The 17,769-nt window shown below is 45.3% G+C and overlaps 1 long non-coding RNA gene across 2 annotated transcripts in view; it reads right to left on the bottom strand.

Moving 5' to 3' along the window:
• Positions 1–13,012: 13,012 nt before the first annotated feature.
• LOC309336459 overlaps positions 13,013–17,769 on the bottom strand; it is a 12,622-nt gene continuing 7,865 nt past the window's right edge. For both annotated transcript variants that reach the window (XR_014154021.1, XR_014154022.1), the window contains 2 exons: positions 15,093–15,183; positions 13,013–13,224 (listed from right to left, as the gene is read on the bottom strand). This is a non-coding gene — a long non-coding RNA (uncharacterized lncRNA). The remainder of the gene's footprint in view (positions 13,225–15,092; positions 15,184–17,769) is intronic.

Below are 17,769 nucleotides of genomic sequence, written 5' to 3'. Positions count from 1 at the left end.
TTACTATCCCCCCCCTCTCTCTGTGTGTGTAACACCCACAATGCAGGATAAGACTTCATGCATCTGATGAAGTGCATTGTAATCCATTAAAGTTTATGCCATAATAAATTGTCTTGCTGCTGTTTTACTATAACGAAGTCTCATTTCTTTCTTTCTCCTGCTTATCAAATATTTCTCTGAGGGAGAATCACCATCCCATGAAGCCAGACTTTAATTTATCTTGCGTGGAGTACATCTACATTGTCTCCATCCTCAATCTTTCTTAGGAAATGTCTAATGATTTGATTCTGCACACAAAAAGGCAACAGCAACAAAAGCCAAATGAATGCTAACATCGCCACACCTTTTTTTCCGCAACAGATTGCATTCAGGCCCTGCTGAATACTTCTGCCTTGGTTTCATCAGTTGGTGTATTAGGTTATGAAGTGCGTAATCAAGCAATGTATTAAGCAAGAAAAGCCTCTTGATGAAATGCAAGACCCCTCCCCCTTAAATAACTGAAATTTGTGTCTTTTTAAGAAATGCCCAAGACAGACAGTGGGATGGGTTGTGTGTATGACCACATTCCCCAGTGCTGCAGTCTGCATACCAAAAACTCCACAGGTCCCAGAGCCACAAGACACACACAGTCAAATGAAAACAAGTCATAATCTTTCACAAATGTGTTTGCTTTTTTATATAAAATAGCGAGTTATATTTGCCTACACTCACTCTCTTTTCTCTGGAGTGCACACACAGAGTTCTTCTATCTCTCACACAAGCTAGGCAGCCTTACAGCAACCTGACCAAAAAGTTTGTTTGCTTTCTAAGCTCAGCTTAAATTATACCTAAGGGATGGATTTAACATTTGAATGCTGTAGAATAACTTGAAATGATCCAACGGTGGCTTGCAATTCTTATTCCTCTCCTTTTTGCCTCTATTTCTAGTTTGACATCAGTGGAAGGAAAAGAAACCCTTTTTAACTGTTTATATATGGTGGATGAGTTAGCTCAAGCTTCACCAGCCTGGAGCCATCCAGATGTTTTAGACTACAATCCCCAGCATAAACTCGCTAGGGTTGATGGGAGTTGTAGTCCAAAACATCTAGAGGGCACCAAGTTGGCAAAGGCTGAGATAGTTGATGGTCATCTGACCCACTAGCTTTTATTAATAAAGGTGGTGTACTAATGCATTGGGATGGGGGTGGCACTGTGGGTTAAACCACGGAGCCTAGGACTTGCCGATCAGAAGGTCGGCGGTTCAAATCCCCACGATGGGGTGAGCTCCTGTTGCTCAGTCCCTGCTCCTGCCAACCTAGCAGCTTGAAAGCACGTCAAAGTGCAAGTAGATAAATAGGTACCGCTGCAGCGGGAAGGTAAACGGGGTTTCCGTGCGCTGCTCTGGTTCGCCAGAAGTGGCTTTGTCATGCTGGCCACATGACCCAGAAGCTGTACGCCGGCTCCCTCGGCCAATAAAGCAAGATGAGCGCCGCAAACCCAGAGTCAGCTACGACTGGACCTAATGGTCAGGGGTCCCTTTACCTTTACTAATGCATTGCACATCAATAAATCAGTGGCTCAACACATGCAGCCTGGCTAACTAGGAAAGTGATTAGGAACCAGACACATCAGCTGTTGTTGAACTACAGCTTCTCTCTCTAGCTGCTACTCTCTAGTTGTGCTGTATTCTCTGAAGTTTTGTCAGCTGTAGGCTGAGGAGATTTCACCCCTCCCATATCCAAGAATCTCTTGAGGTCTCTGCTGACTCTACAGAGAGGAGGAGCAATGTACTGCTCTCTACTTAATTAGTCAAGTGAGTGAATGTGTGAGAGAGAGAGTCAGTCAGTGTGTCGGAGAGAGAGTGCAAGAGATCGTGTTTATAGATAAGATTGCTGCTAAGAGCAGCTGCAGGCACTCAGAGTATAGCATTGATTTATGCTCAGATTATTTAGCTCTGTATATAGTTTTGTATTATAGCTGTAGTTATAGAATAAAAGGAGGATACTTTACAGAGCTGCTCTCCGAGTGGTTTATACTCTGCAAAACTCTGCAAAACGCTGCTGCGCAACGACTGTATTATTGAGACAGTGAATCCGGTGCTCTCAGCTCCAAGCTGTGAGTCCACAGCACTGTGACCTGTTCCTGTGGGAAAGGAGGTCTCTGGCAGTGCTACCCAGCTCGCCTAGCCCAGTCAGGGCTGTAGTGCATGAGTCCAGTTGGTACACTGGCTCAAGGGCGATGCTGACATCGGTTATGGGCCCAGTCGTCTGACCAGTCGTTGTTCCAGTCATCCCAGTCGTCCCAGTCGCCAGAGGTGTCTGTTGCTGATTGCTGGACGGCGGAACGGAGGCTGCATGTTGGACTGATTTGTGGTGCCTAGAAGCAGAGCTGTGTTGGAGCAGAGTGTTCAAGCTGCCGCTGTTGCTGTTGCTGCTGCTTGATTTATGGAGGTATGTTGCTGACTGCCAAAGAAAGAAGATAGCATCCCTGTTTGCCTGTTAATTGCGCTCTGAGTGGGAGAGAGAGTGGCTGAAGAAGTCCAAGGCTTTATCTGTGTTTGCACGAGGGAAGTGTCTTGCTCTAAGTAATAGCAGACATGGCCTGTGCACATTCTGGCCAGATGGCTCTATCCTTTCCCCTCCTCACGCCTGAAAACTATGCAGTTTGGCAAGTTAAGATGAAAGCGCTTTTACAGAGGGAAAAGCTATTTCACACGATAGAAGATGACCCTCCAGATAAGGATGATGATGATTGGGCTGAGTGGCATGCTGCAGATATGAAAGCCCGAGGGACAATTGTTTTGAGTGTTTCAGACCACTTGCTGGTAAACTTAGAGGGTCAAGAGACTGCACAAGCTGTTTGGCATAAGTTGAGAGATATGCATCTGAGACAAAATGCTGGTTCCAGTGTGATTTTCTTCAAGAAGCTGTGCAGGTTACAGTTGGAGAAAGGTGGTGATTTGCCTAGCCATCTATCTCAGTTAAAGCGTCTCAGACAGGACCTTGTTCAGCGAGACCTGGCTATTTCAGAGGCTGTGTTTGCAATGCTGATGATATAGCCTAGATGATTCTTACGATGGAGTAGCTGCCCAGATTTCTACAATGCCTGCTGACCGGCTAACAGAAGATTATGTGTCTAGCGTGCTCTTGAATGAGTGGGATCGCAGACAGGCTGTTAGAGAAAGCCGGGACTGTGCTGTTAAAAATGTGCTTGAAAATGTGCCTGAGTCTTCAGCAGGGGAAAGTGAAAGTGAAACTGCTGCTGTTAAAGCACTAAAGTTGAAGCGGTGCTTTTCATGTGGAGCACAAGGCCATTTGAGTTTCCAGTGCTGCAAGAAATCTTCAAAGAAGAAGGGAAACTTCAGAGGCAGAGGGGGAGGAGGACGAAATCCCCAAGCACCTGCTACTTCAAAAGCCTTGATTTCTCGCTGCTCTAGTCAACGTGGGCGGAGTTTCTTTGTGATCGACTCTGGCTGTTCCAACCACGTAGCCAAAGATAAGGATCTCTTTGTTCAGCTTGAGAAGCAAGAGAAAGAAATTCATCAAGCAGATGGGACAGTTCTCACGAGTGAGGCTAAGGGAACTGTGTTCTTAAAGAGCCTGAATGCAACTATTAAGAATGTCCTGTATGCGCCTGATATTCAGGACAATTTGTGGAGTGTTTCCCAGCTTGATCATCAGGGTTTTAAGGTGGTGTTTGCTAAATCTCGCTGTGAAATTCGTCGAGATGGCAAGCTCATTCTATATGCAAAATGTGTAAATGGTCTGTATCAATTGCCTTTTGTTTCAGGTACAGGTACTGCAGAAGCAACTGAGAAAGAGTGTTGCAATTTGTCTGTTGATAAGAATGAAAAGTTGCATGACCAATGTATTCATTATTACCACCGTGTTTATGGTCATTTGAATTTCCAGGCTGTGGCAAAAATGCCTGATATGGTTCAGGGTATGAAGCTGAAAGAATGTTCCTACCACATGAAATGTGTTTCTTGTGCTGAGAGTAAGGCAAGGCAAGCTCCCAAAGGTACAGAGTCTGGGAGAGAGGCCAAGAAACCATATGAAGTCATTCATGCAGACTTAGTGGGGCCTCTAGCGCCTTCTAGAGGCAATTCAAGGTTTTTCATGGTTTTGATAGACTCCTACTCTAAATATGCATGGGTCTATTTGCTGCAGAAAAAGTCTGAAGCCTTTACTAAGTTTCGTCAGTTTTGTAAATGGCTCAGGAATGTACATAATGAGAATGTATGTTATCTTTTCACTGACAGGGGTGAAGAGTTTTGTTCAGAAGAGTTTGAGGCTTTTCTTTCTGAACAGGGCATTGAGCATAGGACTGCCACGCCCAGATCGCCCTGGCAGAATGGTTTATGTGAGAGAATGAACCAGACCCTGCAGCAAGGAATCAGAACATTGTTACATGATTCGGGGCTGCCCAATCCTTTTTGGGCCAAAGCTCTTTCGTTTTTCTGTTACGTGTATTACAGGAGGTACCAGTCTAGTGTAAATTGCACCCCGTATGAGATGCTTCACGGAAGGAAGCCATGTGTGAAGCACTTTAAAATTTTTGGTTCTGAGGTTTGGGTGCACACCTCGCAGGGTGACAAACTGAGTAAGCGTGGAGAACATGGTGTTTTCCTAGGATATGAGAAAGGGTCTTATCGTGTCCTGATCACAGACACGAAAACCATAAGGCTGACCAGGAGTATTGATGACAACCCACAATGGGACAGAGTTGGCGTTTTTCAGTGCCATCCCATTTGTGATGATGGTGCAAAAGGGGCAAAGACAGTTAAGAGGGAGGCAAGTTCTGTTGTAGTTGGCGATAATTCTGATGCCAATGTAGACCCAGATGATGGCACAGATTATCAGAGCCCAAAAGCCTCAGGTGAGTCTGACGCTGATTCAGACTTAGCAGCTTCATATACTTTAGCTCCCCTTTCTCCCAAAGAGGAGGAAGCACCAGAACAAGAGGATCAAAGAGTTTTGCGCAGATCCGAGAGAACCACCAAGGGTGTACCACCGAAAAGGTTTTCTGAAGAGTTTGCTAAGGCTGCAGTCACATGCAACTCTGGTGGGGTTTTTAAACCTAGCATGAAGTGTGCTGAGAGTAGTTTCACAAAACGCTGCATTTATTTCCTTACCTGATATTTGAAGGAGCAAGCATGTGTTTAAAGTGGTTTATTCAAATCTGCCTAATTAGAAATGTCAATTTGTATCTAAGAGGAAGAAATGTGTGTGAAGATTTTTCCAGAAGCTGCTTATTCATTTGTGTATTCACAATGTGTATTTTGTGTGAGTTACAGGTTGAGATTTATGTTTTAACTCTTTCCTAATAGACACAGAGTGATTGCAGTAACTGTTTAATGATGTGATAAAGTGTCTTAGATAAGGGGGAGAGAGATACCTGCAAATATGTTACCAAGGTTGTAAGCAGAGAACAACTTTTGGAGTGTGTGTGTAAATTGCAGTTATGTTAAAGATTCCTGAATGGTCGGATGAAATGGGGGAGGTTGAGGAGATTTCACCCCTCCCATATCCAAGAATCTCCTGAGGTCTCTGCTGACTCTACAGAGAGGAGGAGCAATGTACTGCTCTCTACTTAATTAGTCAAGTGAGTGAATGTGTGAGAGAGAGAGTCAGTCAGTGTGTCGGAGAGAGAGTGCAAGAGATCGTGTTTATAGATAAGATTGCTGCTAAGAGCAGCTGCAGGCACTCAGAGTATAGCATTGATTTATGCTCAGATTATTTAGCTCTGTATATAGTTTTGTATTATAGCTGTAGTTATAGAATAAAAGGAGGATACTTTACAGAGCTGCTCTCCGAGTGGTTTATACTCTGCAAAACTCTGCAAAACGCTGCTGCACAACGACTGTATTATTGAGACAGTGAATCCGGTGCTCTCAGCTCCAAGCTGTGAGTCCACAGCACTGTGACCTGTTCCTGTGGGAAAGGAGGTCTCTGGCAGTGCTACCCAGCTCGCCTAGCCCAGTCAGGGCTGTAGTGCATGAGTCCAGTTGGTACACTGGCTCAAGGGCGATGCTGACATAGGCCTGGTCACGGTTAGCATTTTTAATTGCTGGTGCTTTTAGTAATTTGGTTAAAGAATGAAAGAAGAATTCCCTGGATGCCTAGATGCAGGTTTGGGGCAAGTTCTCTTTGGAGAGTGAGACCTAGCAGAGATTTAAAATCACAAAACATGCAGCAAAGTAAAACAAGGAAATAAAGGCTGTTAGACCTTTAAAATTCTCCCTTCTAAGTTTCTTCCAAAAGCTCCCCACTTTCCCTTAACATAGAAAGAGACCACATCTTTGGTAAGTTAAAAGTGGTTTACTTACAAACTCTTCAAAGGTCACATTCATGTGCAGCAGCAAGAAAAGACCAGCAGTACAACTTAGTTTCAAAAAGTGGTAAAATGTTTCTAAATTATTTGTATAGAAACACAAAGATGGCTTGCTAAAGCCAACAAAGTCTAAGGCTGGATCTAGACACATAAAAAAAATGTTTCAGGAAAATGCGTTGTAAAGCTCATAATGGGAAATCACATTGCCAAAGGATTAAACTCTACAGCGCCATCTGCTGCCACAATGTTATAATAACGCATTTCAAATTATTTTTAGGACTAATGTAACTGAGTCCTAAGATTGGAGCATCCAATATAGATGTCCTTATTGGGTTGAGTTCACATGGTGGAAGAAACAGAAAGGTGGAGAGTGGGAGAAGTTTAATAGCCCTTCCTTCCAAAGTGAGTGGGCGTGACCTAGCTAAGCCTGGCAGGACAGCTTACTCTATGGAATTAACCCCTTCATGCATTAGAGTTAAGCTGGCTATATCCCACAAGAATTGTGCCTCAAAACAGACCATTAAGCAGTGGAGTTTTTGTAACATAGGAATCACATGCATCCCATAACCAGCCCCAGTTGATATTCTGGCTGTGGCATTCTGGACCAGCTGGTTTGAATAGATCAAAACTGCCTTCCTAACCCTGTATCATGTGATGAACTGCCTGAACCTTATTCATGTAATCATCCTAGCTAATACTTCTGTAGCTGCTATTCCAGGAGGCATTGAAAAATAGCAGGTCTTTTCACATGTAATCTTAGAGTCTTGTTAGCTTTTGCTGTTGCTTAAAGTGGTTGATAATCTGAGCATTAAACCTACATTGGTCACAAACTGTGTCTTAATTTCAGAAGCCTGCTTTCAATTCTACATTAAAAACAATCATACATTCATACAAATAGGACACCCTAGAGGTTCAAAGGTGATTTAAGTCTTGCCTGAAAACATTCTAAATCTGCAAGTCTGTGGGATCTTTGGCTTAGCTTGGCCTGACTGGTAACAGCTGGGGTGGGACTGGATCAGTCACCCCTGGCTTTCCAGAAAGCTGCCACAGGGTGGTGCTAGAGTAAAGGCAAATGACTGTCACCATTGTGACCCCCACCCCTCACACAACACCGCCATGGATGGTCCTGGTATTTCAGTCTTCTCAAGCTCTAAGAAACTCATTGCAAAACATGTCGTCATTTAAAACAGTTTTAAATCACGACTAGTCAGGCATGGCAGAAAACAAAAGGAATGCATCCAGAAATGCCTCACCAGGGATACCAAACACTGTTCTTAAAAGCAGAGGCTCCAGTACTTAACCTTAAAAATTCCTTTCCTGTTCCTTGGGCGGATGAGAGATGAGGCAGCCGCCTATAGGAGAGCTTGGAAGGAATGGTTCACAGCAGAGCAGCCAACCTGGCAGGGAAGCCTCAGCTGAGCGGGAAAGAAGACTTGACAAGCTTATTAGCAAATGCCCCATGGCTTACAGAGATAAGCATAAAGCAGATGAGTATGAAATTGCCCCATTCTCTGTTCGGCCTGGCCTCATCCCTTGCAAAGATGATAATCAGACTGATTGCATATTCTCCAGTCATTCCTATTTTCTGGGATATCACGGTACTGTCCCTAGTTTTGCCTTTTGGGAATGTATTTGTAACATCTCATTAGTCTTGTTTCCTGGAATTCGGAATTCTTACCTCCTTCACTCCCAGGGTCTCTAAAAAATAACTCTTTGAATGGCATGGAGGTAGATCTGCCTGATCTCTCTTATACATATATATATGTACAAGGCAGAAAGGTAAAGGTAAAGGACCCCTGGATGGTTCAGTCCAGTCAAAGGCGACTATGGGGTTGTGGCGCTCATCTCACTTTCAGGCCGAGGGAGCCAGCGTTTGTCCACAGACAGCTTTCCAGGTCATGTGGCCAGCATGACTAAACTGCTTCTGGCACAACAGGACACTGTGGCGGAAACCAGAGTGCATGGTAACACCATTTCCCACCGCAGCGGTACCTATTTATCTACCTGCACTGGTGTGCTTTCAAACTGTTAGGTTGGCAGGAGCTGGGACAGAGCAATGGGAGCTCACCTTGTGGTGAGCTTCGAACCGCTAACCTTCCGATAGGCAAGCCCAAGAGGCTCAGTGGTTTAGACCACAGCACCACCAGCATCCCTGTACATTTATATACATTTATACATGTATATAAATGCACAGGCATGTATATGAGGGTACTGTGTGTAGATGCTGCCATTTCACATCTGGTGAGGCACATTTTGAACTGTTGGTAACAGATTGTAGAATGTGTTTTTGTGTGTGTTTTCCCCTAGCATATTGTTTAATTAAAAGAACAAATGCCTTCTTCAACCCAGTGGAAGTTCACATTGTTCTCCTTTCCCTGAACAGCCACAATCTTGCCTCCACTCCTCCACTCAACAGGCTCTGGGACATTGGTCCAGTTTGTCCTAGTCTGTATTACAGAAGTGTATGGGATTCTTCACAGCAGAATAAGGGACGCGGGTGGCGCTGTGGATAAGGGACGTGGGTGGTGCTGTGGGTAAAACCTCAGCGCCTAAGACTTGCCAATCACACGGTCGGTGGTTCGAATCCCCGCGGCGGGGTGCACTCCCGTCGTTCGGTCCCAGCGCCTGCCAACCTAGCAGTTCGAAAGCACCTCCGGGTGCAAGTAGATAAATAGGGACCGCTTACCAGCGGGAAGGTAAACGGCGTTCCGTGTGCTGTGCTGGCTCGCCAGATGCAGCTTGTCACGCTGGCCACGTGACCCGGAAGTGTCTGCGGACAGCGCTGGCTCCCGGCCTATAGAGTGAGATGAGCGCACAACCCTAGAGTCTGGCAAGACTGGCCCGAACGGGCAGGGGTACCTTTATCTTTATCTATGGGATTCTTCACAGCAGCCTTTGTTTTGCCAACAGCTGAAAATGCTGTTTACACTTGACTTGAGTCTTCAGCTCTGCTTGAACCTTGGAGTTTTGCTCTTTCAGGGAGAGAGAAATGTGAAATACCTCTTTCATCACAGGTAAATTCTCTGTGCTCAGGACCAGCTTTCTTGAAAGACAGAAACAATGCTATCATCCACAAACCTCAACTTTAGGGAAGGATGTGCAGTTCAGAGAGCAAGTCCGCCTACATACTTGCACGATAGGATAGGAAGTATTACAGTGGTTACAGCTATGAGCCAACCACTCCTTTTGGGAGGAAATTGCTTGTTAATAGTACAGAACGCCTGGCTGATGGAGAGCTGAGTGGTAGGAGATGGTCTTCTGGAACTGGAGATCTCTCTTTCTTTCTCTTTCTCTCTCTCTCTCTCTCTCTCTCTCTCTCTCTCTCTCTCTCTCTCTCGTGTTTAGAAAAATACAGTCATAACAGCTTGAGGATGATGGCATCCCACCTCAAGCTAAGGGAAGGGAATAGGTGGGGGGGAGGTCTCTGAAGATCTGGTGCATGATGGGTAATGGATTTGCTGCCATGTAGGGCAGCCTGCTGTTTGTTCTGCTTGAATGATTATAAATCAAACAAATATTACATAAAATACACCTCAATCCATTTCCAAAGGAAACCGAACCCAGGTAGGGCTTACCCTGAATCGTCTCATTATTTGGACCGTGTGGGGGGCCTGCAGACACATATTTACAAATGAGCTGACGGCCCACTCCTACCGAATTTGGGCACTTGGCTTTCTGTGCATTGTTTCAGTAACTTTCCTAGGAAAGCAAGCCCACCCAGCCTGCTCTATCAGTTGGCCCGCCACCAGCCAGCTTATGCTCTCAACATGCTCCAGCTGTCTTGGCAATTCCATCTAGGGAAAGAAAGTTTAAGCAAACTCTAACCGCATAGTGCACAACTGCACATGGCAACTGCCGAGTGTGTTCAATCGACCGATAGCAGCAAAGCCTCAAAAGTGTATGAGACTGGAAAGGGCTGTGAAGGATGTCGTATGGGGAGCTGTAGTGCAGGGCAGGGGTTGTGATTTTAAGATAATTGCCTCAGAGTGGAAAAGAAGAGGCTTGTTTTCATGGCTGGGGGGGTCGGGGATCCTTTTCCCACTGTTAATCACATGCACATGTAGCAGTCTTAATCACTTCACATGAAAACATTTGTAAATCTATTTGATTCAGTGAAGAGTATTAAAGACTTGATCAGTATGCCAATAGCCAGCTAAATAAATGGAACATTTTGAAGACAGCTGCACCCCCCCCATCCATTAAGCTCACATTTAAATGCCAATGGCCCTCTTGTTTTCTTTCCGCTCTGGCTTTTGCCACCATCCATCCAAGTAGCCTTCCCCAACCAGCTGCCCTCCAGACTCCAGTCCCTACTGGTCTTGATCTCTGGCCATAGTGGCTTTGGCTGGTGCAAATTGAAGGGCATCCATAGGGCAACAGCTTGGGAAACGCCAAACACCTCCTGTCTCTGTCACATGAGGTGTTACAGTCCAAATTAGAAGACCATGCCTGTGTTTGTGAACGTTTGTGCATGGATATGTGTGCCTGAGTTCCCCAACTGTGGAGGTATAACATGTGCACCTATGCCCTGCCCTTTCACCATAGAAATGCAGTTTATGAAGCTGCACTGCCAGTGCAGCATAACCACACCCCCAAGTTCAATATACAAGTTCCCATGCACTAAATCCAATTACATTTCATCACCCTCCCAAGTCCGCTGGAACAAAGCTCTTGCTGTTTAGAGAATGGCCATATGGGGGCATGAAGATCGCAAGCTTTCCTGCTGCCCCTCCCTTCAACTTCCTGGCCTCCCCCCCTCCGTTCCTCCTCCTCCTCCTCCTCCCTGCCCCCCAACCAGTAAATAGCCTTCTCATTGTGTCATAGGCACTCTCTGCACAAGTCCATATTTGCACAATGCTAGCAACTCACAGGCCACTGCAGCCTAAAGGGCTTATTTTAAGCTTGTTGGAAAAGAACATTGTTTGGTGGGAATTAAACTCTCGGTTCTCAAAAAAGGGCAAAATGAAAAGGGACTAATTCTACTGACTCCTTGGGTTGCATAAACATGGAGACGAGTCCCATCTGGAGAGAGGGCAGGGGAGAATTTTCTTGCTGGCACCCAGCAGAGGTCAATGTCCTCTCTTGGACATTCATCAGGAGTGTCAGTAGGACAGGAAGGGAGGCCAGTTCCCAATCCCTGGATGGCTTCTCCCATGTGATTTCCAATGGGATTTAGAATTTCTGTGCCTCTTTAATGCATAAAATAATGAATGCGGACAGAACTGTAAGCATTCTTTCGTTGTAGCATGGAACCTGCACATTTGTTCTTCCCCTGTGCAAGCAGCCCAGCAACTAGTGTCTGGGTGCATAGCAAGCAAGACTTGTGAGTTCCACCAGCCCTCCTTTCCCAGTCTGTGCCCAGAGCCAGATAGTATTTGTCATAGAAGTACTATGTCATCATCAGCCACAGCACTCATCCAAGAAGTGAACATGATGTCTTGGGTGGCGGAGAAATGTTTTTCTGCCTCTTTCATAATACTAGAACTTTGGGACATCCAATGAAGCTGAACGTTGGAAGATTTGGGAGAGACAAAATAAAGTACTTCTTCACCCAGCATGTAGTTAAACTATGGAACTGACTCCTAAAAGTTGTAGTGGTGGTGGGCCCCATCTTGGATGTTCTTAAAAGAGCATTAGACCCTTCATGGCTACTAGCCAGGATGTCTGTGCTCTACCTTCAATGATAGAGCCAGGATGTCTCTAAATACCAGTTGCTGGGAACTTGAGAGAGTGTTGTTCTGCTTGTGGAAGTCCCACAGACATCTTGTTGGCCGCTGTGAGAACAGGATGCTGAACTGGAGGAACTTTTGCCTGATCTAGCAGGACTCTTCTTATGTTTATACTAGTGGCATAGTGTGGTGGTAGGGACATAGGGGTGGTTGCCCCGGGTGCAAAATTGTTAGGGGCACAAAATTTCAACACCCAATGTTGCCTCAATTCAGCTGTGCACTTCCATTGCTGGGCTCTGTTGAAAACAGCTTTCCCATGAGAGCCAGGAAGTGACTTCTTCAGGCAACGGAATGACTATTATTTTACTTATTTCTGCGGCTGCAATCTCCTGGGTGATGCAGTTGCCATTAGGCAGTTGAATGTGCATACGTACTCCATCCATTTCTCTCCCTCCCACACAATCCTAGGCATTGGCAAACCATGCTATGCCAATGGTCTTTGCAGAATTTCCAAGTTTCTCACTACTTCTCACTGTCTTCACCGCTATTGCAGGACTCCTTGTCCTGTGAAGTACACACACACACCCCCGGTGGTGCTTTGCTGATTGGTAAAAACATTTTTATTCTGACAGTTTTTGCCAGCTAAGCATGGGCTATATTTAAGGCCATGTTTTATCTGTGGCCTCTGCCTTTGTTGTATTTTTAATGCTGCATTTCTGATGCAGTTTTATGGTGCAATGGGTTTTTGGGACACAGAGGATTTTAAATTGCTGTCAGCTGCCTTGAGTAGTGCACGGTGATTGATATAAATCAATAAATAAGTCTGGCATGCTAACCACTGGACCAAAAGGCTGTGGACACCACCAAGAGGCATGTGGGAGCCTTATGAGGCAATCTCAGTCTCTCTGCTCTGCTGTGCACCCCCAGCTGTCCCTGGTCTTCTTGACATGACCCATTCCTCCTCACACCTGGCAATGCATTAAGAACACACAAATCTGTGTATGAAGTTCTTGGAAGAAATATGACGTTCCTTGTCAATAAACAGTGTATTAGCGAAGTGGGGATTGGAGGAGAGCAATGGTGAATCCAGGCGTCATGTATATCCTGCTGCTGCAGCCTGAGCACATTTATCACTGCTGTTTACATCACCCTTACATGTTCCAGATGCACAGGTTTCTTGCTAACAGCCATTTTGTTCTTCCTTTCTGTGTGTCTTTGTTTCTAGTTCCTTGATCCCAAGCACCTGGTGGGAAATTAGCCAGTGTGAATGATTGCACGCAGAAACTTCCGTCCTGCTTCCTGCATCTCCTGGCCTCCTGTCCCCAACCACATCCCATGTTACTCGCAGCTGCCAAGGAAAACTGTGATACAATGCTTGCTTGTAGGAAGCATAAGATGTGCATAAGCGAGCACCAGTAATGGGGGCGCCTTGCACACAACCCATGTCTAAAGTCCTAAGATGCTGCCTCGTACCTGGTGAATCCATCTACACCTGTATTGTTTACTGGGTAGCCAACACAGGGTCTTCCAGGTTTTCATGGGCTCCAGTTTCTATTAGCCTCAGCTTTCATAGCCAATGGTTAGGGATGTTGGGAGCTGTAGTCCAGCAACATCTGGAGGGCACCACATTGGGTACCTGTGGTCTACTCTGTGTCTGGCAGCAGCTCTCCAGAGGTTCAGGCAGGGATCATTCAATGCCCCATCAAGTCATGCTTTGTGGAATCAGTTTCAGTTTTTTGCAATTTTTGCAGATGATGCTGTGCTTGTGAGCATGCATCCAATGATTTCTCCTCTTGACCCTTGCCCTTCATGACCAATGAAAACTAGCTGGGTTGGGGGCATGCCTGGGTGGATTCAAGGTGGGGTTAATGCATATTTCCATGAGGTGGTGGTGCCAGCTGCCTTGAAGGAGATGAGAGTGGAAAAACCCTCCCTGGATCCAATAGTATATAACAGCTGCTACTCCTTTGCAGATATTCCCTTTGGGGGCAAAGGTACTGCAGAGTGTCATGGCCAAGCAGCTGCAGCATTCCCGGGGGACCCTGGGCTGAATTCGACCATCTCACCTAACCCTTCCAGAGCATCCTTTCCATGCCAGTGCTCCCTGTGTGGTTTAACATTTGTTTCCAAAGGAAGATAGGCACCACTTACATCACTCAGCAATAAAATAAAATTAAAAGGGATATGTGTGACATCCTGAAATCCAGCTGTCACAGGAATCAGAGTTGACTAGGCCCTGATGTTCAGACAGCTAGAAGATTTCAAAATTGCCAATCTCCATAATGTTCCTGAAACAAATTAGGCTGGCAAGCAATATTGTGAAACCTGGTCCATAGGTATTTGTTTTGTGTGCACATAGGGAAATGGTCCAGACTATGTCTCCCTTCTTCTTTTGAAGTTGCAGTTTGATTTGCTCAGAAATAATGGCTTGGAAGCCTGTGAATTATCACTGTCGCTGCAGAAATACAGGATGGGGGTTGTACTTCCTTTGATGATCTTTATCAAAGATCAAATAGATGAGGACACAAGCAAGCATGCACAGCTGTAGACTTGTCTACAAAAGTGTAGCTCAAGTACAGTTCAAGAGGCAGTGTAATTTTGTGACAGTAAAGACTGGACGGATAAGCTAATGTGCAATTTGAGGGAAGGCAAATTGGATCAGATGGATGGACAAGTTATTGAGAAGCATGATAGTCAAGCTAGTTCTGCCCTTTGCAGATCTATGCACAGTAGTGCTGTGCTTGAGAGTGCTGTGATGTGCATCAGACACATGGGTCCTAGAGTGTGCCAAATACTAGCCATGGCTGTGCTTAGGGTCTGGAGCACTCAGGTGCAATGTTGGTTTGGCCTTGTCATACATTTACCATCCTTCTCATTTAGATACTACCCATTTGTAACACCAACAGTATCCTCTCCTTGAGTCAGGGATGGGAAACTTCAGGCCAAATCAACAGGACTTGGCAGATTATACTAACTTCATATAGTCATTTGTCTTCTTCTTCTTCTTCTTCTTCTTCTTCTTCTTCTTCTTCTTCTTCTTTAAGCAAGAAAGACAATACCATGGAAACATGGTTCCCATTTATCATGATGTCTCAACCAGACTTGACCCACCTCAGAGCCTTCCTTTTGGACTGTCTGCCATGTCCCAGGCACACCACCAGCAATTTCATCTGACCTTCCAAGGACTTGGCAATCCCCATGTCTTTGTTCAACAGAAATGTTGTTGTTGTTGTTGTTGTTGTTGTTGTTGTTGTTTTCGTCGTCGTCGTCTGTTTTTATTTAAATCTGTATACCACCCTTTATCCAAAGACCCAGGGTGCTTCACAACAGAAAAATACCATCCTTTTCTCGTGGGACACCTTTGGCTTGATGGGTCAGCTCACAAGTTACACGTTTCTTGTAGGCCTTGTGGGCATTTCGAGCTTTGCTTTCAAACCAGTCTAAACAAAGCCCTCAGATCCTTCCCTAATTGGTCCTGTCTGCCCAGTGGAGCTTGGCCACACCCTGAGCAAGGCCAGCCAAGACTGACTGCAGAAAGATTTTACGGCTCCCAAAACCCTAACATTTACTTCTATGCCTGTACCTGGCACTCACTTCAAACCATTAAGTTGTCACCCAGGGATTTCTGAGATGGATTGTTAAGCTCCCCTCTTAGTCATCTTCTGCCAAAACAAATCACACTGTCTCTTGGGGAACGGGTTGCAGCTAATGGACCTAGACACACTCTGCACCCAACTTGCCCAGCCATTTCAAAGAACTAGAGGGCAATGTTTGACAACTGCCCTATTAGGCAAACCCCTCGAGGAATCTTCCTCCGGAGCAGTACTATTGACTGGTGGTCTCAACACTAGCACAAGAAACCCTTTCCGTGCATGGCTGTGACTATGCATATGGGGAGGGTCATATTGGCTCAAAACCAGCAATGCCTTTCAGAGAAGGATAAACTGAGTTGTCTCATTACTAAGGTAAGCCTTGATATCCTGTCCAGCAGTTGGGCTGGCAAGCTTGTTTTCTCCTACTTCAGAGGGTAGGACCAAACCAATGAATTCAAGAGATGAAAAAGGAGATTCCGACTAAACATCTGGAGGAACTTTCTGACAGTAAGAGCTGTTTGATAGTGGAACGGACTTCCTCAGAAGCTGGTGGACTCTTTCACTGGAGGTTTTTAAGCAGAGGTTGGACAGTCGTCTGTCATGGATGCTTTAGTTGAGATTCCCACATTGCAGAGGGTTGGACTAGATGACCCTGGAGGTCCCTTCCAACTCCAGTGTTCTATGATTCTATGGTATTTAAGGTTTGTAGTCAATAACAGTGGTGTGAAAGACCTATAGGAAATTGACAAGGGCAAATCTCATCCACCACCCATGTTTGTGCTGCAATAAAGAGATGACCAAACAGGAATACTTTTTAAGCCGACTTAACACTCTAGTTGTGTGTGCACGTGCAGATTCAATTTAGTATAAAACTCAGCCACAGTCATGTTCTGAATGTGACCTTGCAAAGGGTGTGTTGACCTTGCTGCACTCATTAATCATGCCACTCGCCACTCATTTAATCTTGGCAGCTCATGCAATTATTATTATTGCTATTATTTTAAAAGGGAAGCCAGATTCTTGTTTCAGCTGCTTCAGGTAATATATGGGCCAAGAAACTCCAGCTTATCGCTAAACAATCCCCCCCTCAGCCGGTGTTACGTGGCTGGTTCAGGCGCTGCAAGTGTAATGTGTTTGTACAATGACTCGGAGTTACAAGAAGGAGGCTTTCCTTATCAGGGCCTGTGGTTTCTGTCTGGGTTCACAGGACCGATGTGCGTGCACAGACACAGACGTATCCTGTGCTTGGTTCTCCTCTCTCAGAAGCTTGCCCTGGTACATTGAAAACAAGCCTACTGCCTATGTCTGCTCATACACAAAAACATGTTGGGGAAGGAATAACATTTCACATTTTGTAACTGCTGTTGAATATAGTATGCTGGGGGAAAATTCTGAACCAGCAGCTCTGGAGACAGATGTACACTAAATTAAATAGCAAGGTGGACACAATAAGAATAACTTGCCTTTTATTCAGTGACCTGTCCAAAATAAGATAACTGTGTTTCAGTCTTTACAAAGCAGCATTGGCTATATTTCCTTATTAGGCCTGTGTGTGTAAACTTAAGTGAATGGAAGCACTTCCTCCAGTAGAATCTTCTCTAAGTGCTAGTTGTATGATCTACCTGGAACAGGGATGGGGAACTTGTGGCCCTCCAGGTGTTATGGACTGACCATTGGGGTTGGCGGGAGTTGGAGCCAGCCAACATCTGGAAGGCCAGTTTCTCCACCACTGGCTTAGAAGGTACCATTTCTTTGCTAGGCTATAGGGAAAGTCTATTCACCCTTAGGGGAATGCATAGCAATTCTCTAACAGGTAGCCAAGCTCCAAAGCTACCCAGTAATATAACTTAGGAAGGATGATGACAGGGCACCTTGCCACAAGCAAACTTGGGAAAGGATGCAAAACAAACTTTCCGCCTTCAATCATATTAAAATAATGCCGTGACATTTTAAGTTTGGAATAATTAAGTATGTTGTCAAGGTGGTAGATGAAAGGACAGGTGTTAACTGGCAGAGCCATGTCATGAAGGCAGACGGCCAGGAACCTTCACAGTTTCTGATTGGCCCTGCCTAATGCACTGAAACATGTTTCAGACACCACTAGCTGAGGAGGTCAGAATCAGATGCATATGGCTCTCCAGCACTGGGCAGGAGCAACTAGCAGGCTTTTTGCATTACAGCTTCTGAGCCAACTC

This window comes from Podarcis erhardii (assembly GCF_964252035.2).
Source record: "Podarcis erhardii genome assembly, chromosome: 2".
Taxonomy (NCBI): Eukaryota; Metazoa; Chordata; class Lepidosauria; order Squamata; family Lacertidae; genus Podarcis; species Podarcis erhardii.
This window is presented reverse-complemented; position numbering and strand designations above follow the sequence as displayed.